The sequence below is a fragment of the Camelus bactrianus genome, chromosome 11 (genome assembly GCF_048773025.1).
Source record: "Camelus bactrianus isolate YW-2024 breed Bactrian camel chromosome 11, ASM4877302v1, whole genome shotgun sequence".
In the NCBI taxonomy this organism is placed as follows: Eukaryota; Metazoa; Chordata; class Mammalia; order Artiodactyla; family Camelidae; genus Camelus; species Camelus bactrianus.
The window spans coordinates 51,347,081-51,374,363 of record NC_133549.1 but is presented as its reverse complement, the minus strand read 5'-3'; the positions used below and the strand labels follow the sequence as shown (position 1 = coordinate 51,374,363).

The 27,283-nt window shown below is 40.5% G+C and overlaps 1 protein-coding gene across 9 annotated transcripts in view; it reads right to left on the bottom strand.

Moving 5' to 3' along the window:
* The window catches only part of SGMS1 (sphingomyelin synthase 1), a 264,800-nt gene that overhangs the window by 223,264 nt on the left and 14,253 nt on the right, over window positions 1-27,283 (bottom strand). For all 9 annotated transcript variants that reach the window (XM_010971268.3, XM_074374011.1, XM_074374007.1 and 6 more), the window contains exon 2: window positions 11,269-11,363. The gene's annotated coding sequence lies outside the window, so the exon portion shown is untranslated. The remainder of the gene's footprint in view (window positions 1-11,268; window positions 11,364-27,283) is intronic.

The following is a 27,283-nucleotide window of genomic DNA, read 5'->3' as shown; positions in this document are numbered from 1 at the left end:
CAAGGAGCAGGAAGGAAGCATGGGTATTTGTCAGAGGACATGTCCAACATTCAGAGAGGACAAAAAGCAACTGAGCTTATCACCACATGGAGCACATCATGAAATAACTCAAGATCAGTTGGCCTGTATAAAGAACCACACTGCCCTGCCCCAAACTGCTTAATTTTTGCAGATACCTGCTCTTAGAATTCGGGTTCGTCTTTTACCTACTCTCTAACGAGCTGAGTTTGACCGCTATGCTGAAGCTTTACTGGGGATCAAAATCACAAATACAGCCTCGCTCCCGGTGCTGTATTTATGTCTGATCCCTCTGGCCTGCGGTAGTGCCCTTTGTGGGTGGTCAAGGACAGAAGGCATTAAAACCTATTATTGGGCTTTTCATGTAAGAAGGCTTAGTGTGTCAGCTGCATTTAATCTAAGGATTATATGCTTACCCTCGGAAAATTCCTTTTAGAAACATCAATAAGGATTTTTTTAAAGATTCTTATTTTTTATCTCAAAGCCCAATTATTTATAAATTTATTGGTATTTTACATCTGAAGTGAAAGCCTTTAACCAATAAAAAGAGGCAGCTGCTGCAGAGTTAACAAGAAAGCCAAGATCTCTACTGAGGCAATCTAAATATATATCATGCCTTAAAAATAAAAGAACACCAGCTAAGGCTCAGCACTGCAGGTATGTGTCTGACCAAATACTAATGCTACAAATCCTGTCCTGGATTGTTTTTTTATGACTTCTATATTGACTTCTAGTTACAGACAGTGAACAGACACATATTTTTAGTTCCTATCCATCCTAAAACCCCAATACAACAATTATTGCTTTTTAAAGGCATAAATCCACAAGAACAAAGATGACAAGAGAGATTAAAATTTTAAACGTTTTAAAGCTGGAAATCAAATTGATAATGGCAGCTGACTTAGCAGACCCAAAGAAGCCATAGCTTCCAATTTATGAAGCCCCATTCTTAAACACGAAGTGACGCTTAAGGATCATCAGACATGTAAAGACAGAATCAAATAGGAAAAGAAAAGCAACTTAACAAAAATCATCCAGAAAAGGCTTCAAAAAGGAACAAAAAGAATAATTAATCTCAGAGAGCTAAGAGACAATACTCTCATAAAATAACAAGTTTCTATAAAGTAGAAGACTTCAGAGAACAAACTAAGAAAAGAGCTGTGAGAAAATAAAAACAAGATAACAAACATACAAAATTTAATAGAAGGATTAGAAAGTAACATTGAGGAAATATTCTAAGAAAACAGCTAAAAAACAGAGGTGGAAAACAGGAGAAAAGATTACAGTCACAGGACAAGTCAGCATCTAAGGAATTACAGAAGGAAGTAATGGAGAAAATAGGGGGGGAAGTCAATAAATAACAGACTTCAAGAAAATTCCTAAAAACGAAAGAGGTGAGTTTCCAGCCTGAAAATGTCCATTTGAATCTCAGCGCAATAAATGAAAATAGACCCTCCCCACCAAGAAACATTATTGTGACATTTCTGAACACTGAAGATACAGAACTAGCAGTTCTAGGGAAAAGTAAGAGAGATCAGTCACCTGCCAAGGACTGGGAATCAGAAGGTCTGACTTCTCACCATCAACACTGGAAGCCAGAAGGCAACGAGCAAATCCTTCGCTAGGGTTCAGAGACTTTCAGTATGGGACTCTACAGTGGCCAGACTGTACACTAAATATGAATGTGACACTCTCAGGTAACAAAACAACTCAAAGTTTTAACTCCTGTGTTAGGAAGGTTCCAGGGCACGTGGTCTGCCAAAATAAGGAAACAAACCAAGAAAGATAATATGGAATGAGGGAGACAGGGAAACCCATTCTGAAGCAAGAAAAGAGAAATCCCCAGAATGGTGCTGAAGGGAGAATCCATCTCCTGCTGTGTGCACGGCAGGTCTAGAGAAGAAATGGTCTAGATGGGGGCAGGGCCTAAGACTCCAGGTAAGAGTTTGTCAAGAAGACAAAACTGATAAAATATATAAATGTCTTGAGATATCAGGAGGAGACTCACATGGAAGGCTGTTTGTGACTAAATTAGTGATAAATGCTCAAAATTTTTTCAAACAGGACAATTATTAAATCCAAGAAAAATGTGTGTGCAGGAAAGTTAAAGTAATCAAACTATACTATATAGCGGGTCTGTGAATTCTGCTTACATAGTATAAGATAAATACCAAATAAGAAATTGAGGCAGGGCAGGGAGCTGGGGACAACAGCATAAAGGGGATAAGAGACCTTGGGGAACTACATAAGACTTTAAAAGCCATGCTTGTATAATTTAAAAACAAAAACAAAAACTAAACGTAAAAAGGTAATTTTACACTTAATGTACTTAATATTTTATTAGTATACCACCTGACAGCTTACAAAATACTTTCACAATTGTCAAATTGTTTAACTTTTACCAAACTGCAAGTTAGGTTACCCCTCTTTATACAGATGAGAGAACCATTTCAGGGAAGTTAAGTAACTTGGTAAGAGTGACACAGAATAAGGGGGCAGAGACAGAACTAGGAAGAGCATGGCATGCATGAGGTGTGTTGAAGATTTACAACATGGGTGATATTAATGGTGTGGGATAAGCCAAATCAAATTTTGGAGCTCAGGGGTTTTCAAACTTGAATGAGTATAAAAATCACCTGGAGTTCCACTTTCATGACTTATCTAAAGTAGGCAAATTCATAGAAACAAAAGTAAAACGCTGGTTACCAGGCGCTGGGGAAGCAGGGAGAGGAGAACTGTTTAATGGTATAGAATTTCAGATTTGCGAGATGAGAAAGTTCTGGAGATCCGTCTCACAATAATGTGAATATAGTTAACACTACTTAACTGTACGCTCAGAAATGGTTACAATGATGAAGTTCATGTTTTTTACAACTTAATAAAAAAGGAATCACTCAGAGGGCCTGTTAAAACACTGACTGCTAGACCTCACTCCTGGAGTGTCAATTCAGTAGGTCTGGGTGGGACCTAAGAAGTTCTACGTCTTCCAAGTTACCCAGGTGATGCTGATGCTGCTGTTCTGGGACCAAATTTTAAGACCCACTGCTCTAGTTCAAAGGTTCTCAATCCTGACAGCACAGCACCTTCACCTGAGATCCTAGACCAAGTAAAATAAGAACACGAGGGGACAAAGCAGGGAGGATACCTGGACATGGGCATGGAGTGCTTTTAATGCCGTAAGGGTGATTCCAATACGCAGGTAGTTTGAGAGCCCCTGGCCAGACACCGGCCCCCACCTACTGGCAATTCAGCATGTGTGAGTGCTACAAGCAGGCCTGAGGCCACTCAGGCACACGCTGGCTGTGCCTCAGTTTCATCACCTAGGAAATAACGGTCACAGACCTGTTAAGAATGTTAAACAGGATAATCAACAAAAACTCAGGGTAGTACCCATCACATAGTGAATAACGATGTTATTACTTTTGTTCTCAACATACAGGAAACAAGGTTGCCCCTGTTTTTTCAGCGATAAAATGGGGTCAGGCTAAAGACAATGAAGAATCTATTAATATTCAATCCCAGACTACAAGCAAGACAAAAAGCTCCCAAGGCGCTAAGAACAAAGTAAGTAGGATTAAATCTAAGAACTTTTTATGATTCTCACACGCATTTGGCAAACTAGGGTGGTTTCTACAGAATTAGTAGCTAACCCTTTTACTCTCTGAATAGGTGCTGTTATTTGGAATATAAATACCATTGTAAAACCAGGTGTTGGAACCCGTACTCAGGCACCACCACTTCCAGCTAAAGAAACACTATAATGCAGCGTGTTCACGCTGAAATTCCTGAAGACATCTACATGGTAAACGCTTTCTTGTCAAAAGAAATTGAAAATGAAGACAAAGGCTTAGTTCAGATAGGTTTGTTCATTCAAGAAATATCTGAGCGCCTCCCACGTAACAGGCACAGTGGCAGCGGGGGAGGACACGTCACTGCAGGGCAGAGTTTTTCCCGAAGGGAAGCTGGTGGGTCGGCGCAGGAAGCCAGCTTTGGGAATGCTAAATAGCACCCTTTTTCCTCAAAAGCACTGTAGGGAGAGCCAAAATTGTGGTTTCTGCTAGGTTTTTCCTTGTGTGTATAGCTGCATACTTGGGGGGGTGTATTACAGATTATCCACAGTGATACAGTGTCTTGAGTCCTCAGTAAGTACAAAGAAGTCATTCTCTATATCCTCAGAAAGCAATATGACCCTTCTTAGATGTCTGGGTCATACCAAAGTCCGAATCCCCAGGGCAAGACTCCATTAAGTCATTTGAATAATTTCCCCACAAAACATTCTCCACATGGTGGGGATATATTCTTACTGAGGAAAATGGTGTCTTTTTCTAGACAGAACTGGCTACAGGCCTTGGAAAGCAGCATCTTGGGGTGGTCCAAGCCTCTCTGTCCAAAATTCCATCCTCACACCACAATGATGGGCTCAACTCACCTCCCAGCCACAAAAATCTTAGTTTCCTCTAAAGCTCAGAATACTGGATCCGATTAAACAATCAGCAAATACTTCTGGAATGAGCGCCAACCCTGGATATGGCTGACTGTCCCAAGCATGTGCCCACCAGGGTGGAACACTGCCAATGTGAATGTCCTCCCAGTAATGTCCCCTAAATATCCCCAGGGGCACTCTATACCTGGAAAGCTAAAAAGTAGCTTGCAAATAGAATATGTAAGTAATGCTACCCTGCTTGTACACGTAGGTACTTCCAAACAGCAGGCCTACTTTGTAGGAGTTTTTTTCCTCTCTGCTTCCCTGATTTATTATTAATCCAAACACAATCCACAATCATGACACAAAGGCAACTGTGCGGGCAGGGAAGAAGTCAGGAGACCTACTGCTGCTCGTGCCACCCTTACAGGCCATGTGACTCGGGACTTCCACATGCACACCTGTCATATGACGAGAACATGCTGCTGGCAGGGTTGTCTCAAAGATCAACAGCAATGATGAGGGACAGAGAGACCAGCATCCACCAGGGACTGTTCTAAGTGCCCTGTAAATACCCATTAATCTAATCCTTCCCAGAACTCTATAAGGTAGACACCTTTATCCCTGCTGTACAGTTGAGGAAACCAGGGCATCAAGAGGTTAAGAATCTGCCAAAATCTGATGTGACTAATAACTGACCCCATGCAGTCTGGCCCCAGGATCCATGTTCTTAATCACTTCTTTATCCTGCCTCCCTAATGCTTCTTTCAGATCAAACAAGAGAATATACCTGAAAATGCTTTGCAAACCATAAAAAGATACAGTTCTTATTTTATTACTGTTACTATCAGTTTGCCTCCCAGCACGCAGTGACTCTCCTAGTAACTCCACTGATTTCTACACTTCTGGCGGGAGCCATTCCCTTCTGTCATCAATCACTGCTTCATCTTCAGCTGAAGCGGTGCTGCTGACCTCAGACTCTAGGTGCGAAGCAGGTGACATGGGCAAGCCAGTCAGGGCAGGCCGATGTCCCTGGCCACAGTGACTTGTCTAGCGCTAGGCATGAGGCCAAGGATGCTGTTTGTGTAGTATCTTGGAAATGGTCACTTCAATGAGGTCAACCCGATGCTGCTAGAAGTCTCCATCTGTAGCCCAAGAACATGCAGCCAAGAACGATCCTCGTGACTCCCCTGTTTGGACCCCCAATCTAGCCCTTCCTGAAGTCAGATCCATCTCAAGACTTCCAACTACCTGAACTGATAAACCTGTTCACTTAAGATACTTTGAAATGGGTTTTCTGTTTCTTGCAACGAAGAGAATCACCCTGACTCTTTCTAAAACATGTTTTGTTCTATCAAGTTATATTCATTGGCACTTCAGTACATTCTCCTCTCCAAAAATAAAACTTGAGAGACTGAGAAAGTAAATTTTAATTAGGTAGCCTTGACAAATTAAACACTCCTGAAGCTGGAGCTCTTGACAAAAGAACTCCATCTTACAAAGAACATAAGATCCAGTTTTTTTAATGCCTCAGATCAAGTGAATTGGCCTATCATCAAATTTGTTCCATAAAACTTAACTTTTAACCAAAATAGTTAAGCCTACAGTTTTCAGCTCTGTAAGGAAAACATCTGTGATATTTATTTTCTCTCGGTTTTCTCATTTTTCAGTTACCCTTAAATACAAACCACTACAAAAAATTACTAAAATGAAGAATTGGATTAAATTTTTAAAAACATTTTAAACACAAAAAGCAGAAAGTATGTATGGAATTATATAATTTCTTCCTCATAAAGAAGAGGAACTAAATCTTTATTTATTAATTTTGGAAACAAAAGAAACTAGTATGGACTTTTAATCATATTCATTAAACTCCCCATTGCACCAGCTAGCATCCGTTCTCCATAGTTCCTTCAGACCAACTCTCACAAGAGTCTTAGATTTCAGAAGAAAGCACTGTTGGTCCCCAGATCACTGCCTTAAAAGGTGGCAAGCAGCATGCCACATGACGTCAGATGGCTCCTAAGGCAATGTGTAAACATCGTCAGAACTTCACACATTTTCACATCTTCAAATCATTACACGGGGCTAAATAACTGTAACTACAACATTCATGCAAACATCCAATCTGACTTCCTAAAAGATCCCTCGAGCGGAAGAAGGCAATGCAGCCGCTATGGCTTCTGATGGTTTACTGAGATGAGTGGACAGTGTTTCCTTTTTATCTGTCTGAGCACAGTCTGGGGGTGGGAGGGACAGTCACTCGCAGCTCAGGTGTCCACCCAAGTGTCATAAACCACGTATAAGTGTATATAAAAATGCTAATTAATGAGTTAAAATGTTGTTAAAAACCAGTTTCACATTCCTTAGAGAAATATAAAAGATAGCTCTCTATTTTCCATGTTCATTACACTTCCCTCCATAACCTCCTATTAAGAAGAAACAAACTTTTACGACCTCAAGTAAGCAAACAGATCAGCATAGCAAAAGAGATAGCTTAATTTGCATTACTACATTCCAAATGTTACTACCCTGTGTGCTGTTCTTTCTGTTGAGGCTTAGTCTTTATTATTATCCTGGCCTAGGACTGGAGGACTGCTTGGCTTGCTCTGACAAGCACTTCAGAGCTCACCAGCCCTATCCAGACACACTGCTTTCCATCTCTGTTATCACATTGAAACAAGCAGGGCCTTTAAACACATAATCACTTCTATGTACATCATACTACATACTCTTTTATAACTGAAGTAACCATTAGATTACACAGAATAAGTGTTCATCAAATTTATAAAATTAACAAAAATAGCTAACATTTTAGTTTGAAATTGAGGATATGGTAATTCTACTTCCAAATTACACTTTTGGTCTGATTCATAGAAAGCACAATCCTAGAATGGAACTCCAAGTTCATAGGAGTCTCCTGTAAAGTCCACAAGGGTATGAACTGTATCTATCACCATTTTACCCCTGACATACAACAGGCACTCTGTAAACATTTGTTGGATAAGTAAACGAATAACTAAAGGCATGAACACTAGAACTAACAGGCTCAGACTACTTCATGACTATGGAGGTTATTACTACTACGCCCCTGTTTTGATGAAGCAAAGCAGGAGTTGGCAAACCTTTACGTAAAGGGCCGAATGGTAAATATTTTAGGCATTGTGGGCCATATGGTCACTGCTGCAAACACTCAACTCAGTCTCTTTCACAACTACTCACCTCTGCTGTTGTAGCACAAAAGTGGTCACAGACGATACATCAACAAATGAGCGTGACTGTGTTTGAATAAAACTTTATTTACATAAAAACATCCAAATCCCGTGGGAACCACTTTCTTATAATGAGCACTCTAGTCCCTAAAGGCTGGACATTGCTGAACTTGATAACTTCAGTCAGACATGTTTTATTGGGTCAAAAGTTAGATAGGGCTCTAACACTCATTATCCACACCTCTATCACTCCTTCCTGGGCAACCTGCCACTACTGCTAATCTCCATCATGTTACAAGCCTGGCCCACGCAAGCCTCTGAAGTTATATCCTGAAATCTACAGTACAACTGGTTTCCGGGAATGAAGGCCATGTCTGTACCTATGAATCCATAACCATAACCATAACACAGTCTCCTCAAGAGCAAGCCCATTAATTTTAGTGTTCATGCCTTTTGTTATTCATCTATTTAGCCAACAGATATTTACAGAGTGCCTGTTGTATGTCGGGTATAAAACGGTGACTTTCAATTCTTCACCCTTCATCTAACATCTAATATCAACACCTACTGAATTTTAAGTATGTATTGATTGTCTATTTGATAATAGTCACTGTCTCCTTGGAGGGGCTCAGAAAGAGTCATTATGGTAGAGAAGATGGAGAAAATGTGGGCCAGCTGGGAACAAAGAGAAAGGGGACATGGTGAGTCACAGGAAAAGAAACAGGAATCATTACAGGACTGAAAAACCAATCTCTTTCAACTATGTCTCAATTTTCTACCTGCTGCCTAGATTGCTCCTCCGGATCACAGCAAAAGTTGGACAGAGGTCAGACAACCCTGGACTACCTCAATTGTAACCATAAAAAGGATGAAACCTTGGTTTAACCCTCATTTCTGCCACAGGGTGCTCTGGGTGGATGAACCCCAAAATATCACCTGCATCTAAGAGAATGAATAAATGGCTGTATTCACACACAATGGAATGCAATGAAAACGTACAGTCTGTAACAACATGCAACAATACAGAGGAATCTCTCAAACACATTGTTGAATGAGAAAAGCCAAACACAAAAGGGTACAATCTGCATTACATAATCATATATCACATACTCACATACACACACACAAAGAAAAACAAACAAAACTAATTTATGCTCCTGGAAGTCAAAAAAGTAGTTACTCACAGAGCAGATAATGTCCAGTATGTAGTGTCTAGAGGAGGCCTGAGGCTGGGACAAAAACGTTCTGTTTCTTGATCTGGGTTCTGGTTACATGAGTGTGCTCAGTTTAGAAACTGCACTGAGCTGTCCACTTACAATATGCATATTTTCTGTATGTATGTTCTATTTCAAAAGAAAATTAAAAAACACATTACCCCATATCTAAGTGGTTCAGGGCCAGAGAGCCAGTTGAAGGCCCCATCCAGGGCCCCATACGCCTTTCCTTCCACCATCCTTCAAAGCCTTCCTGCCTCATGTGGAGCCCCATTCACTCCTCCTCATCTTTTCAAAGCATAACCAGGCAGTGGCCAAAAAGTGAAAAAACAAACTAGATCATTCTGAGATATTTGTAATTCCAGTTCCAGCTTCTTCGGAATATTTCAGTGCCTTTCAGAAACTTTACATCTGTCATTAACTTTTTGTTCTAAATCAGAAACGAGAATATAAGAAAACGCCGCTAGCCTAAAGGGCTCACTTAAGTAGACTCCTTTCAAAATCATGCTCTAAATGGATAACTCTAGGTCATAAACTTCTATGAAGAAAAGCTTCAATACTCAGGGACCACTGGAAGAAGATACCATAAATAAAATGTAACTGAGATTAGAATGCAGAATAGCCAACAGCCACCCTGCAAGAACCAGAGCTGTAATGACTGATTGTGTGACTGGCCTTAATGTGTAATATCTAAAACTATAATCACAGTGGAACACATCTTTAAGATTCTATGTAAAGTTTTAATTCAGGCAGTCAAAATTATGGGGCTGGGAATCATTTTCATTCTATTATTGATTTTAATATACTAACTCAACTTGACATTATCACTCATATTCTTTTCACATTCTCCTATAAGTTCAGGGTCAAAAAAATCAACTAAGACCTTTGATCACATTAGATCACAGATACCAGTCTACTTGGGTTTTTTTGTTGTCTTTTTTTTTTTTTTTCTGTATTCCACATTGGAAGGATATTTTGTTTATTTTGGGGTTTCTTTCATTTTTCAATTTTATTAGGTAGAATTGTTAAAATTTGTCTACACATATACAATATATTGCATGTAAATACATATACACAATATATTGCACATATTTTTAAATTTACATATATGTACTATTCTTGGTTTCTAAGAAAGTTTAGAGCTTTAGCTTTTTAAACTTACATATTTATCAAAGGAATAAAGCCAACCACAAAATAAGAATTAATTCAAAAAGATACATACATCTTGCTATTAACAGCAATATTCTTTATAATTGCCAAGATATGGAAGCATCCTATGTGCACATCAATAGATGAATGGATAAAGAAGATGCAGTATATATAAGTAATCGAATACAACTCACCCACAAGAAAGAAGGATATTTTGCCACTTGCAGCCAGCCCTTCATTCTTTTTTTTTTTTTTCACTTCAAAAACCAGAATTTTATAACTGGCATAAACATTTCAACTGCATCAAAAACAACAAAACACCTAAATAAACTTAACCAAGGAGGTTACCTATACTCCGAAAACTGTAAAACATTGTGAAGGAAATTGAAGATGATACAAAGAAATGGAAAGATATCTTGTGCTCCTGGATTGGAAGAATTAATATTGTCAAAATGGCTGTACTACCCAAAGCAATCTACAGATCCAATGCAAACCCTGTCAAAATACTCATGACACTTTTCACAGAACTAGAACAAACAATTCCAAAATTTACATAGAACCGTAAAAGACTCCGAACTGCCAAAGCAATCTGAGACGGGTCTACCTGTGAATGCCGACCAGGAGGAAGCCAAGAATGGTCATCAGATCCCGACCTAACAATAACCATCAGCCACAGTGCGGCAGATGGGCAGATTACCAGGAGTGGAGACAGCTTAGTGATCCTCTCTGGTGTATACAGGGCACATGCATCATGCGAATTCCAATCCTTTATATTCAGATGTCTCTTGTATCAAACAAATTCATATTATAGGTCTGTCTGTTAAAGAAATCACTGTTTAAATGTTTTTACATCTGACCTTATCTATATCATCTACGAAGGGAACAAAAATTCAAAATTACATCTTTTGATAGGAAATTATAACTGTGTTTAATCAAATGATTCTATGTCATAGAGTTTATGAATGTTCTAAAATGCCTCTCAGGGGAGAATATTTCTGTTTTTAGAAACTGCATCCTCAAGAATGTAGGATAAAATGTTATGATGTCTGCAATTTACTTTAACATGTTTTAGCAAAAAAATGTACAAACCTACACACACACACACACACACACACACACACACACACGCAGTAAAATGTAACAACTGTTAAATGTAGGTAGTGGATACACGGGAACTCAGTGCACTTTCTTTAACTCTTTTGTATGTTTGAAAATTTTTATAATAAAATGATGCATAGAAATCTTCACTCACCTTTCAAGTGGATGGCCGTCTTCTTTCTCCTAATCAAAAACAAATGGCTAAACATGCCCAGAGGCACATTTAGGGATGTTCATGCTGCCCTCACCCTGCAAGAATAAGCAAGACAACATGTGATTACTGAGGATTTTTATTAAGTTAATGCTATTTCAGTTGAGAAAATGTTCTTAAGCCTGTAGATGAAAATACTGCTGTAATTTTTTTAAAAAGGAGAAAACTGAAAAAAGAAAAAAATGATTCCATCACATACTGAATGTGGGGAACAACCATTAGCCTCACTCACTCTTAGAACTTCTGCAACAAAGGAATTCCTCAGTAAGTTTCTTTCAATTCACATAAACTTCAGGGCAGTGACAAAGCCCGAAAATTCACTCAAACAAAAACTGGGGCTTCAGGGGCTTGAGCTTGAATATAACTTTGGATTTCTGCGACCACACTTGGAAGGCATCCCCGTACCCTCGTAGAAACACACGAGAACCACTGATCATCCTGGAGTCCCTTTAGGCAAAGCTGGTCAGACCCAATAGACTGCACACTCAGCTACAATACACGCTGTGGGGCAAAGTGGCCCAGCGGCCTGCACGTCACATTCGCGACGCCTCCACCACAGCTTGCATTTTGGCATCACCAATTACGTTTCATCCTCCCCACAGCCCTGAGGTACACAGCATTTCCTGATTCCATTTTCCAGAGGAGGCAGCTAAGTGTCACAGATGATGTATGACAAGAACATTCAACTAGAAAAACACCAGACATAAAACTGCAACTTAGGGCTTCTGGCCCCAGGGCTTATCTCACTGTACAGGCTGTGCCCTCCCTCCCCACCCTGCCCACCACGATGCTCTCCTGAAAACCAAGCTCAAGGCCCAACGGCCAAACAACCCATTCACATGTCACTGCTGGTGAGGGGACAAGCACATGCTGCAGTTTATTCCTTGACAGTATATATTAATAATCATTCTTAATAGTACCATTAATACTATAATTATGATTACCAATTACTATAATTACTACTAGTAATTCTACTGCCTTTTAAAACACAATAACACTTAATGTATTTTTGACATTATATATATATATTTCATTCTTCTCCCTTCTTTCTCAAGAGAGCACACTTGGCCAAGGGAAGTAAGACAAGCACATGGCACCCCTGGTAATTTTTATCTCTGCCACAGCAAGAGACAATTACCACTTGCCGTTGAGGATTTTCCATTCATGGTTTTTTTTAAACTTTTAGTTATTTATTTATTTTTGTAAGGGGGTACTTAGGTTTATTTATTTTAATTCTTTTTTTTTTTAATGGAGATACTGGGGATTGAACCTAGGACCTCAGGCATGCTAAGCGTGCACTCTACCACTGAGCTATAACCTCCCCATCCATTCATTTCTATAAAATGTAAAATACAATAGAATATAATGGCACAGACACTGCTCTGCCAATAAAGATGGAAGCAGCATCAGAGCTCAGGTTGGGGAGAACGTGGTGTTCCAACGTGACAGCCTAAAGTGGCCCTTCATCTGCTGATTACCAAAATTCTGCCTGCAATGCACAAAGGTTTAGAGGCATCGATGTCTACTATGTATAGGTGCTGGTGTCCAGAAGTCCAAGGAAAGCTAGTCAGGGACCCCCTGCACCTGGTTTTTAGTCCTGTCTCCCCTACTCATTAGCTTGATCGAAAGTCAAGAGAAGTTCTCCAAGCAGCTACCTCTCCTGCAGGCTGGAAGGATGTTGCAACTCACATAAAAGACAGGATGGGTCTCGATGCCTTATTAAACAAGAGCACCTGGACCCCAGGAATACAGACCACGTGTTTATGCCAGGAGCTGCACAAAACTAAGGAAAAAGACTCGATGGACCTTAGGAAACATCAACTTCACCCCCAGATTTTGGGGAGGGAAGGATAAGCAAATGAATCAGTAATGTAAGTTGTAAACATTGAAACAGATAGGCATTATGGAGTTGAATGCAATCACTGCAAGAATGTGTAAGCTCAAACTCCTATCCTTCCTTGCCTATTCACTTCCAGCTACACCCTTACATGTAGGGGAAGGGAGTGAGGGATGGACTCTCCCTTCGTTTTCATTAAAGATGATCTTGGGAGACCATGTGAAGCTGGCAGGGATTTTCATATCACAGTGAGTCCAGGAAGCTCCCAATGGCCCCCACTGTGGAGAATTCTCTGCAAATTCAGGAGTCCCACATTTTTGCAGGTCTAGGTACCGGTGCAATGAAGTCTAGATCCATATATTCCCACCTCTACACCACACATCCCGCTCTGAATGTTACTGAGGTTGCCCTCTTCACTTCCCACCCACCCAGACCGCATGCACATTCCTGTCAGGCAGGTTCAAGCCACTTAGTTACTCACATTAAACCACTGACTTTTCTTCAACCCCATATTGAACGGTAACACATTCAGCATTGACATTAATTTTCATCAGAATAGATGTCCGCATCCTAACTAAAGACAAATAAGCCTACCAATTTTGTCTGTCTCTAGAAATATCTTATTGTGAAACATATTATATTAAAAAGTACTTAACCATAGTGGCCAGGCTCCAACGTGGCCCCCAGTGATCCCTGCCTCCTGGCACTCAGGCTCTTGTGAAGTCCCCTCCTACACTGAACAGGGCTAGCACATCAAGCCAAGACAATACGGGGGAAATGATGGGATGTGCCTTCAAAGGCTAGGTCTGTCCTGGCAGGGAAACTGGATGCCACATCACAAGGACACCACAGCTGCTCCATAGAGAGGCCCACATGGTGAGGAACCCAGGCCTCTGGCAACAGCCGGTAAGCCTTCTGAGAAGCAGATCCTCTGGGCCAGTCAAGCCTTTAGACAACTGCTACTTCAGCTGACATCTTGACTGTGACCCCAGGAGACCCCCCACCCAGGCTAGAACCATCGAGCTAAGCTGCTCCTGATTCCCAACCCCCACAGAAATTGTGCAAGATAATGAAGGCTTATCAGCATGTTAGGCTGCTAAATTTTGAGGGAACTTGTTATGCAGTGATAACTAACATGTCATAACATATGTCAAACAATAAACGTCAGCTTAAAGAAGAAAGTGAATCCCGTGTACCTAATACCCAGTTGGTAGTGCTAGGGTCTGTTTTATTTTTGTTTTGTTTTTTAAAAAAAAGACCTGTGTGCCCCTTCCCAATTGCCCACCCCCCATTCCATTCTCCCCTTTATAGATAACCACTAGCCGAATTTTGAGTTAATCATTCCTTTGCTCCTCTCTATGGTTTTACCACATGGGTATTCTCAGTACGTTGCTGTGTTCTACCTGGTTGTAAGCCTAATACAAAGGAAACCAGACTGTATGCATCTTTTAAGACTCACCTCTTAAGATTGTGATTTTGTGATTCATCCCTGTTGACTCATATGACTGCAGTTGACTTTTCACCACCACATAGTTCTCACTATGTGAACTTACCCCCAGTTGACTGCTCTATTCTACTGTTGAGGATCATCTGGGGATTTGGGGGGTTTTGCTATTACAAATAATGCCACCATTTATATTCTAGTGTTAGTCCCCTGGTGCACACAGCAAGAGTTTCTCCAAGGCATGTACCTAAGGGAGGAGAGCTGGGCTGGGGGCTGCACATGTTCAACTCGTCTCAGTAATGCCAAATTGTTTTCCAAAGTAGTTGCGTACTTTTGACTCTTTAGCTGCCAAATAAGAGGCATGCTTGTTTTGCTAATTACCAGCAAAGCTTTCAACCAACAAAAGGGAAAGCTTTTCCTATTTGCAGCATCACCACTGCAAATAAACAGTACTCCAAAGCAGTGACCCAGACAGCTGGAACATATTAGTCATAGGACTTCGGTACAGACTTCAGAATAATGATGCAGACCCAGCTAGCACCACACACTGCCCACGGCATAGAAGTCAAACTGGATTTCTAGACATACGTTAAATTCAGAGACTGTTTTCCTCCTTTGGACTCACAACGAGGTGCCCTCTTATTGCTGTCAACTTGAAGGGGGAAAAAATTAACTCAAATGCAACCCAGCCAAGTTCAATATTAAAGGAGGAGAGTCCAGGCATTTCAATGATAGTGTTATTTTTTTTAAATATAGAGCTGGTTGTGTTTGTTATATATTCACCTATAAGATGAGATTGTTATTTACTATATCTAATTTTATATGTCTTAATTCTACAAAAAATACTCAGGTATTCTTTGTACAAAAAGACATCCTTTTTTGATTACTTAATTCAATTTCCTGAGGTGGAGATCATAATTTCTGTGATAATTTAATCTGCATTTCTAGTAAAATCATGGTATCAAACATTTTTGTTGGCACTAAATACAAAAAAATGAGAAATTCTTTCAATTTGGGCAGGAAGGGGAGAAGAAACGTTACTGTAAACTTCAAGGAGGCTCATATTATGTCACTGAAACAATGGCACTAGATGACCAAAATGGGGTTATTTCCACTCAATCTCTTGACAGTTCTCTCTTTATGATCATTTACCCCTGTGCAGCCAGAACTACTGCTGTACCCATTTTACAGATGGTGGAAACTGAGACATAGCAATTAAGTTGTGTACACGGCTGATAAGTGGTAGAATGAGGATTTGAACCCAGTTTACTCCAGAATCCATATTCTTAACCATCACTGTAGGCAGCTCTTTGAGTCCCCCACCACCAACCAGAAGGCCCTGCACTGGTGACAATAATAGTAGCTCCCAGTTTCTAAGCATCTACAACGTGCCAAGGACTTGCTAGATGCTCTACTGCATTATTTCTAATCCTCCCCACATCTCTGCCAGGCATGTATTATTTCCATTTTACAGTTGAAGAAATTTAGGCTCTGGGAGTTTAAGTAACTTGGCCAAAATCACATAGGCAATAAATAACATGGTGAAGACACTACTTGAACCTTGTCGCTGACTCAAAGTTCATACTCCTTCTACAATGGGCTTTCTGGACAAAATAAAACTACATAACTCCAGGGCTTGTGATAGGCAAGTGTTGGCCTTAGTCCTAGACACAGTACCCATGAAGAACACAGGCGCCATATTGAAAGAAAGTGTGCTGGCCTCTTGGTGCCTCTGTGAGAGGCAGACTGAGGCAGAATGGGCACCAACTAGAGCAGGAGGTACAGTGACAACACCAGGGCTCAACACCATCTCCTTACAGGGTTTCACTGGCCAAGTCAAACAGCCTCTCCACACAACCTTCCATCTGCAAAATGGGGCTATCTCTTACTTCAAAGGGTTACTCTGAGGATAAAAGAGACTTACCACATAAAATGGACCTGGAGCAGGGTAAGCATCAGATACACGTTTAACAACTGAAGGATTAAGCGCTCCAGCTATCCAACAGGAAAAAGCAGGGAGCCACTTTGAACCACACCCTGGCTTCCACAAACAAAGCCTCGAATACTCCATAATAGATGACGACAATTTGTAAAAGGCCATCTTTGTGTCATGGTTATTTTTTTTCCACTAGTATTATGATTTTCTCTTTCTGTCCTAAACAGAATAACCTTGCCAACTAGGTCAACCCTTTATGGTATTAGTAAAAGTTAGATACTTTTACATAAACACTGGAACTGGAATGGACTCAAAGTAAAACATTTGGCTCATTTTTTCCCATTACTAACTTTAGAAAATCTTCAGTACTCATTTCAAATAGCAACCTCTCTTCAAAGTATTTCCAGTCTCCTGGAAGTCATCCCAAATTATCTGGCCAACAAAGAAAAAACTTGATTGAATGACTAGTAAATGACAAATTTTTTTAAATTCCAGCAATATTGAACACATCACTGCTCTGAGAGATAAGGTCCCTCTCTAGTCTCCTTTTGCCATTCCTCAGATTGGGTGTTTAAAGTGCGAAATGTGAACTTAGGCACACATCCCCCAGGTTAGCTACTAGCAATCTCCATGGTAACTGGTCCCCTCTACATTTAGGGGAAGGATGAAGGAGCAGTAGTAACTGCAGCACTATAGGACTGCTCTCCAAAATTAGTCCAATTCCATTTTTCTTTTTTGACCAACTGATGCAATTCATTCTTAAAAGCAAAAGGCTAAATCTTGTGTTTGTTCTAATATTTCATCCAGAGTGAAGGAGAAGACCCACCAAGGGGCAATTTTGCAGAAGGAGGTAGCCAGCAAGGGGCAGAAACAATCTCAGCACAGTATGAAATGTTTGAAGAAAACAATAGAAGAAACCACTGCCAACGTTTTCTAGACCTTCTGCTGAATGTGTTTCCTACATTCTTCTTTAAAACCTTCTCTCAATAACTCAGAGAGAAAATGTTGTGATACAGAATCCTATTTAACAGACAAGAAAATTGACTCAGATTAAACAACTTGCCCAAAGTCACGGAATTAGTCAATGGGTATAATACCTGGCTCACATAGCACATGGTAGGCACTCAATAAATATCTTTTGAGCATATGATCTTTATTTTGCCTCCATAAAAATAGAAAACACCACTTATCTCATAGAGGTTTTGTAAAGGTAAAGTGAGATTACATATGTAAAGTTCCTAGCTCAGTGCCTTGGCCTTGGAACATACTGTGTTACATGGGCAACAATGCTGACATAAAAAACTAGGCACAATAACCACATGGAATAGTGCTATTGTAATGATAGTGGGCAAAACAAACATAATAATGGACAGAAGATATACGTAACAGGCAGAAGAACAGCAAATAAGCACATGAAAAGATGTTCAACATCATTATTCCTTAAAGAAATAAATACAAACTAAAATCACAATGAGATACCACTACATTCCTATCAGAATGGCTAAATTTTAAAAACTGGCAATATAAAATGCTGGTAGAGATGCAAATTCACTAGGATTCTCACACATTGGTTGTATGATGGGTAAACAAACAGTGATACACCCAAACAGTGGAGTACTACTTAGTAACAAAAAGGGACAAATTATTGATACACACAAGAACATAGATGAATCTCAAATGCATTATGTAAATGAAAGAAGCTAATCTCAAAGGGATATATTCCATATAACCCAATTTATATGATTTTATAGAAAAAGCAAAACTACAGTGACAGAGACCAAATCCGTGTTGCCAGGTGTCGGGGGGAGGGGAGACAGATTAGTCTACATGCTGTTTATATGCCTGGGTTAAAACTCATTGAACTGCATGCTTCAAGAAAGTGAATTTTAATGTTGGTAATTTCTTCAATTATCAAAGAATAAAAATTTTAAATCACAGAAAGAACTGGAGGTCTTGGTGAACGGGTATTTGACATTCGGTTTGCAGAGAAAGGGTGACGTGAAGGTCAAATAGCTATGAAGTTCTTTGCCAAGGGGACAATAATGGTACAGGAGACCGTGAAGAGTCAGTGTGTGAGAAGTCAACACAGGGCTCTGAGAGGGACAGACGACCAAGAACTTTGATTTCTAGCCTGATTTCGCCAAAGGATGACTGTGTGAAATTACACAAGCCATATCACTTCCCTGAGCCTTATTCACCTCATTCTAACATAAGACAGTGAGGCAAATGATCTTGAAGGTCCTTTCCCACCACAAACATTGTAAAGTCAATTTGTTTTAAAGCACTGAGTATGGGAAGACAGAGAACAATAAGCAGAAATACCCAGACATGGAAAAACTGCTATGTACTCACACAAACACCATCGGGGAACAAAATAATGTGAAAACCACTGATGTGTGTAGATGGTGGAGTGATGGTAGTAGAAGTAGCCAGGAGCTGGGAAAAGACAGGAAGAGACTCAGAACACCATTTCTTGCATAACAGAAGTCAAAAGAAGAGAGTTTTCATGGGAGCAGGGGCCAGAGGGGCTAGAGTAACTCAATGATCAAATGCTGAAAAAGTCAGGAAGAGTGAAGACTGATTTAAAAAAAAAAAAAACAACTATATAAATTTTTCAGAGATCAATAGAGTAAGTGACTGCTCCCCCCCAACCGCCCCCACCAAAAAAGTAACAAAAAGACTACCATCCAAAACTTGCATTGCTGTCTGAGCATTTCTTGGTTGTGTCTTAATTGTTTTGCCCTTACATTTTCAGTCTCACTCTACCTGCATGTTTGCTGTTAGGAGCCCAGGATTTAAGGAAACATGTCAGCTTTGTTTCCCTGGAACAGCCCACCTCAGAGGCTGCAATTTATAAACTTTAGAAATTCCTGGAAATTAACAATATGACTGTTGAGTGCTGGTGAGAAATTTTCTTGTCCTGCCTAAGCTTATGCAAATACTCCAGAATTCCAGAACAGAAAAAAAAAAAATTCATTTTTAAAGGATTTAACAGAATGTAAAGAGTACAATTTAAGAAGGACCAAGATTTTATGGTTGTCACTTTACTAGTTTGGGAGGCAAGAAAATTGCTTGAAGTCCATAATATTCCCAAACTGGCCAACTGAAATGTGGCAAATGCTTCATCTCTGTCCAGAGCTGACCTCAGAACACCACCTAATGGGCCTCAGCTACTTCAGCCAAATGAACCCAGTGACACTACCATTCTAAGCACTTAACCAGAACTGAAGGAAGATTAGAGAAATCAACAGTTTAAATAAAAGTATACCCAAAGCAGGGGTTGAGTACAGCTCAGTGGTAGAGCACATGCTTAGCATGTATGAGGTCCTGGGTTCAATCCCCAGTATCTCCATTAAAAAAAACTATACCTGTAAGCAAAGTTAATGCACAGAAAACTTCCAACACCATACCTCCTGCCAGTCTTCCTTTTTGATAGTTATATGTGAAAACATCAATCCAATATAACCTGGTTCTGCCGCTTATTAAAAAGGAGAACAGACGACTTCAGCTCAAAGTCTGGTCTCTTCTGCCACTAACAACTCACTAACTTTGGGCAAATTTCTTCACTCCTTGTCTCCCTTTCCTCTGTCTACAAAATGGGGACAGTCACAAACTCCCATCCAGCACGAAGGCTACCAACACCTCACACTGGATGAGATCATGTCTGTGGAAGCACTTAAGGAGAATACAAATAAAAAGACAAATTTGAGGTGTCATCACTGCTACTCTGTATGGGGTGGAGGGGTGGGTGAATATATTTCAAACACACACAATCACATCCCAACTGCCTCTTTCAAGTGAACCATATGCTTCTCTTCTACCACAGCTGGGCTCTTGAGCAGATGCTGGGATGAATACAGACAGAAAGGTGGAGAGGAAGAATGCTTCTGTTACCCAGTTTCAGTCCTCCTGGTTTCGGGAAGATAAAAAAGTAATTTCTTACCCATTTATATTCTACTAATCTTTTTTGAGAGCCTCCTATGTGTCAGACACCATGTGAGGCACTAAGAAGGAGATTTTTTTTAAAAAAACCAAACCGGCTGTGCTTTCAAGCGTACTCACTCTGAGAACAGCTAAGTGGTCAATTGCAACCCAGTGTGCTTGGTGGGTTAACCAAGGCAGGCTTGGGGGAACTCCCAACCCAGACTGCCAGCTGGGTTAGGAAAGGGGTGCTCCTTGCAGATGAGGGGATGCTTGAGTTGAGTCTTGAAAAGTGAGAAAAACTAGATGAGCCAAGCAGGAGAAAGGCATTGCAAGTGGGCAGAAGGCATGGAAGGAAAGACCAGCTGGGGAAGGGAAAGAGTAGATGAGAGGGATGACAAGGGACAATGATGGAGACTCATGTTCAGCCGGTGCTCAGGCTTCTCTGAGGTGCAACAGAACCACGGGCCCAGTTAAGCGGGGACTCACATGGTCACCTTTGCAGTTTATAGAGAGAGGACTGTGACAGCAGTTGGGAGAATGGAGTGAAGACAGGGCGGAAAGTGGATAACTGTATGTACAGAAATCCAGGCAGGAAGTGATGAGGGCTTGGGAATAAGGATGAAAGCAAGAGAGATGAGAAAGAGGTAAGACGACCCTGCACTGGTGGCTGGAAGGGCACAAGGGAAAAAGAGAAGGAACTGTGGATGACTCCCTGATTCCGTCTTGACGACTGAGAAGAGGCTAGTCTTTTCACAAGATACGAGAAGTGCAGGTCCAGCGGGCAAGCTGGGATCACTTTGTACTGTGTCACTTTGTCCAAGACTTCAAATATGTGAGGTCACTCTATACATTTGTGACCAAAAAGTCACACTTCTCATCATTTAGTTGCCTATTTCAAATTCCCACAGTCAAGATGACTTCTTAAAACACAGTGGAATGTCTGGGCAAGAACTCAATTCCATGCTCTTAACTTTAGTAGCCAAAGTGAGAACAGCCCTCACATCAGAACTGAAGCTCAGAGAGGTTAAGTGGCTTACCTGAGGCCACACAGCCAGAAAAGGGGGGAACTAAACTTTAATCCAAGATGGTATTCTCCTTCCAGAAGGTCAGCTTTTCATCTAGTATGCTATACTGCTCCATTGAGGGCCTAGTACTAGTAGTTTTATGTAGTAAGAGCTCTGTGGTTTTGTTCTTTGGCTATTTGATTTTTCTCCTCCTACTCCCTTCTGATAACAGAGTCCAGGCTACTCTGAACTACCTAGTTCCAATCCCTAGAAACATTGTTCCCACTGCCGAGCTCTGGCTCAACTGTCCTGTCAGCCTAGGAAGCCTGGCCTCCATCTCTGCTTCTTGAAGTTCATTCCAACAGCTACTTCTGATAACCAGCCACTCTGGCTCTACAAATACAGGGAGAATGTTCTGGTTTCTATAGGGACTATTTCTGAACTCATCTGCCCTACCCTACACCATGGCACCAAGAGTTCTTCCAGGGCAGTCCTTATTTCACTGACATTTGTATCACTGGCTGAACCTAACATGATTCTTCTCCCTCCTCAATCACTTGCTAGCCTATCCCTGACAGCGTTACCTCTGGGAGGAAGGGAGGGGAAGGCCCTGGAGGATGCACAGTGTTTATTTGGAGGCTGCCACTCACCCAGCACTGTCCCACGCACCAGACAGCAAGGTCCCTGAACTCACAGTCCACTGGAGACAGGATGTTTGTTTAAAAAATAATAATAATAACATATATACATCAAAACACATCAAACACATAAAACATTTGATAAAATTGAGGGCCGGGTATATATATTCATTATATTATTCTCTATATTTTCTAAATGTTTAAAATATTCCAATAAAAACATTTAAAATGAAAATAAAAAATGTAAAGCCTCTACTCCCTGGGGAAGGAATTGGCTAGTCAGACTGACTCCTCTACAAAGGTTTTAGACAGAGAAAATTTTACTGTAATCTATTTTGTTTTTAACCCTATATCCCATAGTGGAAAAAGCAATCAAGGGACAAGACAGAAATGCACAAATTTAGACGATATGAATTCAATCCAACAATAAAATGAGGTTTTCAGTCAGTCTAGACTGTCCTCATTTCTACCTCCATATCCTCTGGAATGGTAAACGATGTAAAAAAAAACCCAGAAAAATAGAATCACTTTCTAGTATATTTTGGCCTCAGGAGAGGAGCCCCAGCAATAACCACTACCACTTCCTCCACACTGCAGTGCGCCGGGGATTTACAGACACGACCCCATAACAGGCGTGTAAGATGAGCGTCATAGTGCCCATTTTACAGATGAGGAAATTAAGACTCGATTAACGTAAGTACAAAGATCGCACTGGCAGACCAGGCCATCTCTGCCCAAACCCATCTCTACCAAGGATCAAAAGCCTTGGTTTCATTTTCACTACACCATGTTGTATGTGTCCCAATATCTGACACTCTGTCCCTCATTTTTCATAAACTTCTGGGCTCCATAAATGAGTGAATCTTATTTAAAAAAAAAATCTCCACCAGGCAGTTCAGTAAATTAAAAAAAAAATCCAAGAAACTACAATCTAGATGTATACAGTATCAGAAATAGTACCTCCAAATGTTAACTCAAAGCAATAAAGGAAATTGAGTGGTAAACTAACCATACAATCCTCTACAGTCATAAAAGAAACACTGCATGACTATTTTAGATTAAACCACCATAACATTTGAAGTGAATCTTAAAGATGCAATTGGCAACAAACCTATGAGAGAAAAAGAAATGAATTCTTAAAATCAATTTCTGATACTATTTATCTTTAAACATTTGTTACTGGAGAGTGTACAAAACTTGGCCCCTACATGTAGACAGAGGAACAAGACAAACTAGAGGGAAAAGGAAATGAAAGAACGGGGCTCCAAGACAGCCTTCAATGCCAGAGGGTCAGAAGTCAACATCAGAAGCCCCTCGAGCCCGTGCAGAACCACCACCACGGCTTACCAAGGGCCACAGCACAACAGAGTCTGCAGCTCAGAACCGGCACTCCCATTCAGCCACCAAATGCATCACGAAAAACAGACTTCAACTCTCAACTGGCAACTGTTTGCCTAGATAACTGATGCAGGGCCAGGTTAGTTTGCTACACCCAAAACTGTAATGGTACAAAAAGACCCCGATTACCTTTTTTCCCAGAGATGCATCTCTAATTATACCTTGCATTTTGAATCCAAGCATTATTAGAGACAGTATTACAGTTGTTCTTTAAAGTAGAATATTTGACAGCTGGCCAAAAGTGACTCACCAAATATCTAAATTATATGACTGAGTATCAGACATGTATGTTACTTTGTTCCAGAGGTCCCCTACTGAAATCAAAGACTTTTTAAAATCTGCTCCACAACTCTACAAATCTATACACGTACCTATCAGTAAAAAGACCAAAAAAGACGCCAAAAATTGATTAAACAAAGAAGGATCATACAGAAAGAAAACAGACTTTTAATATAAAACTGCAGTCCGCAATGCTGGCAGTAAGCTCACAGACAGGCCGCCCTCTTCAGGAATGTCAGGTGCCTATAGACAACGTGGGCCACGTAAGCAAGCCAACTTGACTGGTGTTATTTAAACCGTGGTTAATCATATCTGATTCTTAGCTAGCCTGTCAAGTTACAAAACATTTCATTTCCCTTACCACAAAACAGGAAGCTAACCTCAATTTCCCACATCTCCACACAGAAGTGCCCAAGACATCGCTGCAGGATGGCCGTGCGTCACTACGCCAGGGGACCACCGAACGGTGTCAGGGGAGTTTGCTGCACTACATTCTCCAGCAGGCATCCCCTACTAGATACACTTGGAAAAATACACGAGTTTAATCAAGAGTGCTTGCAAAAATACACGAGTTTAATCAAGAGTGCTTGCTGGGTGTACACAGTCCGCAGCCCAGATCCTCAACTCCCTTCCCAAACGGTGAGCCAGGCTTACAGAACAGCAAACTGCCTAAATAAATCATGTCTGTGGACCCAGAAAGGGTTCAGATGAGAATTTTACCAGCTAAGGCTGAGTTGAGAAACCAATGCTATTTTCAAATTTTCCCTCTTGAGGTACTGATGGGCAAGAGCTACCAGAGCAAAAGACATGAAAACACCAGGCTGTTTTCCAAGAACCCTGACAGGCCTCACTCAAGGCTGCTGCCAAGTTCACTGGTGAGACTGCTCAGAAGTATTATGAAACTGCTCTCTTGACCTCAGGCAAATACTGAGGCTCTCAGTTAAACACTCTTCAAAGTGCTTGGGTGTTTTCATGTCTGTGAGACAGGCATTGACCATACTTGGACATGGCAGTGCTCTAATAAAACTGATCACAAGAAAGCACGTATTTTTCATTATTTTTTTAAAAGTCTATTTAAAGATGTTTAACTCGAATAAGCTCATAGCAGCATTAGTCACAATAACTAAAAGGTAGAAGCAAACTAAACGCCCACCAACAGATAAACAAATAAATAAAATGTGGGATATACATACAATGGAATATTATTAAGCCTTAAAAGGAAATTCTGATACATGCTACAATATAGATAAACCTTGAAAACACTATGCTAAGTGAAATAAACCACACACAAGGACAAACACAGTATGATTCCACTTATATGAGGTAACTAGAGGAGTCAAAGTCATAGACAAAGAAAGTGGAATGGTGGTAGCCAGGGACTGGAGGGAGGAAGGGGTGGGGAGCGATTATTTATTGGGTACAAAGTTTCAGCTTGGGATGGTGAAAAAATTCTGGAGATGGATGGTGGTGACGGTTTCACATCAATGTGAATATACCTAATGCCACTGAACTGTACACTCAAAAAAGGTTAAAGTGGTAAATTTCATGTTATGTATATTTTACTGTAGTTAAAACAAAACAAATAAAAGATGTCGTTGTTAAAAGCAAATTAAAGATTTGGAACATTCTCAGTCATGTCTTGGAAATATTATATTTTACACCTATACAAATTTCATATATATATACATACACACACACACACATACATACATATACATATATATTTCTATATTTATTTAAGGATCCACTGAAACTATTTTCAGTTTCCAGACTCGGTCAAAATCCAACCTTTGGTTTCGATGTGGAACCTTGTGTGATCAGTGATTGCATCACCATGTGGATTATACCACATCAGCAAAGTGAACAAAGCCCATCTTTCAAACAGTTTCTGTTAATATCCGAAGATTCGCATCCCAATGTTGGTGAGCGTTCCAGATGTACTTCAGAATAAAACTCTCCTCCACCCAAAGGCAAACTACGCTACACCCAAGGGATTTTGTACTGTCCTTATATGAGGTGTTCAAAGATGGGATGGGATGACTGGTTATTACATATTTGAAAAGGCTGCTTGAATAAAAGAAAATTCTAACACTGTACTTTGCAGATAACGGCGTCGACAGAACATGCTTACTAACTATATCAAAGAGCAGGCTTACAGGCAACCAAGGGCTTCTTGCAGGGAAAGCAGTCGATTGTGAGGAACTGAGGTGCCTGGATGGAGCAAACATTTTTCACATATTACCTCTGTAAAGATTCTTTTGTCATTCTTCCCCAGGGGAGATGCTGAAACTGGTGTGCAGGCAGTGAAAGCCAAGATGCAGATGGAGATTTGAAAAACAGCTTTGTTATCTTGAAAGCCAATTATGCTGCTCCACTGCCACACTTCCAGAGCCCAGGCTTAAGGACCAGCTTTTCTCTCAGCTGGTTGTGTGAAGCAGCAATTGCATGTAAAAACTAACAGGAAAAGAATCTGTGGAAGGGCAACGATCTTACTACTGCTTTTGAGATTATCCAGATACATTCTCCGTCAAGCACCACACAAAGCAGCATCGTCACCAAGGAAATCTTGAGGTCCCAAGAGTTAAAGAGAAGTTAGGTACTTGACAAAAGTTTAGCAAGTCGGAGACAAACTACCACTTACAGTGTCTTATCTTGACAGCTAGCCAAAATAATAATAGTAATTCAAAAACCAAAATAAATAAATACATTAAGCCTTGTTTCACCTCAGCTGAAAGTCAACATGCCCCCAGTATCACAAATGTTCACTACACTGACCACACCTGCTAAGAAATTAAGTTTCTGTACCATAATGCCAAACCTTACTATAATTGTAATAACAACATTATAATAACTTCTATAAATCTTCAAATTTATGGTTGTATCCTGAAGTCAATCCTAGAACAGTGAAATTTAGCTATTCCTAAACACTCCCATCTTTCAGCATTTGGACAACATGTGTATTCACTGTATACCCAATATTTGTAGAGAAAGACTGGAGAGATATACAGCAGAACAATAGTGGTTATCTCTGGGTGACAGGATTATAAAGGATATTCTTTTTGCTTATTATATATTTTCTAAATGGAGGGAGAGAAGGGGAGTAGAGAAAGGAAGGAAAAAGGATAAAAGAGAAAGAGGAGGAGGAGAAGGTAGGAAAAGAAGTTGTTCTAAAGAAGAAGCCAAACTTAGGTTACAAGGCAAATGCCAGGTGGCCTTGGAGAGTCGCACAGGCTGTGCACTGCCTGCCCCCAGGAGGAGCCCCTCACATAGACGCTGATGTCAGCAGTGCCCCTGGCAATCCTATCCCCCTCTACATCCAGCTCAAATCTCCCCTCCCCACTGAATACCCTCCTGAACATTTTAGCTAAAATTCTTCAAGTCCCAGGCACTAGTACACACAGCATTTGACCACAGTGTGTTGTCCTCAAGCCCATCTCCCCACTGGTCTCTCTAGAGGTGCAAAGCCCCTCATCGCCTTCCTCTGTGGAGCCCAAGAGC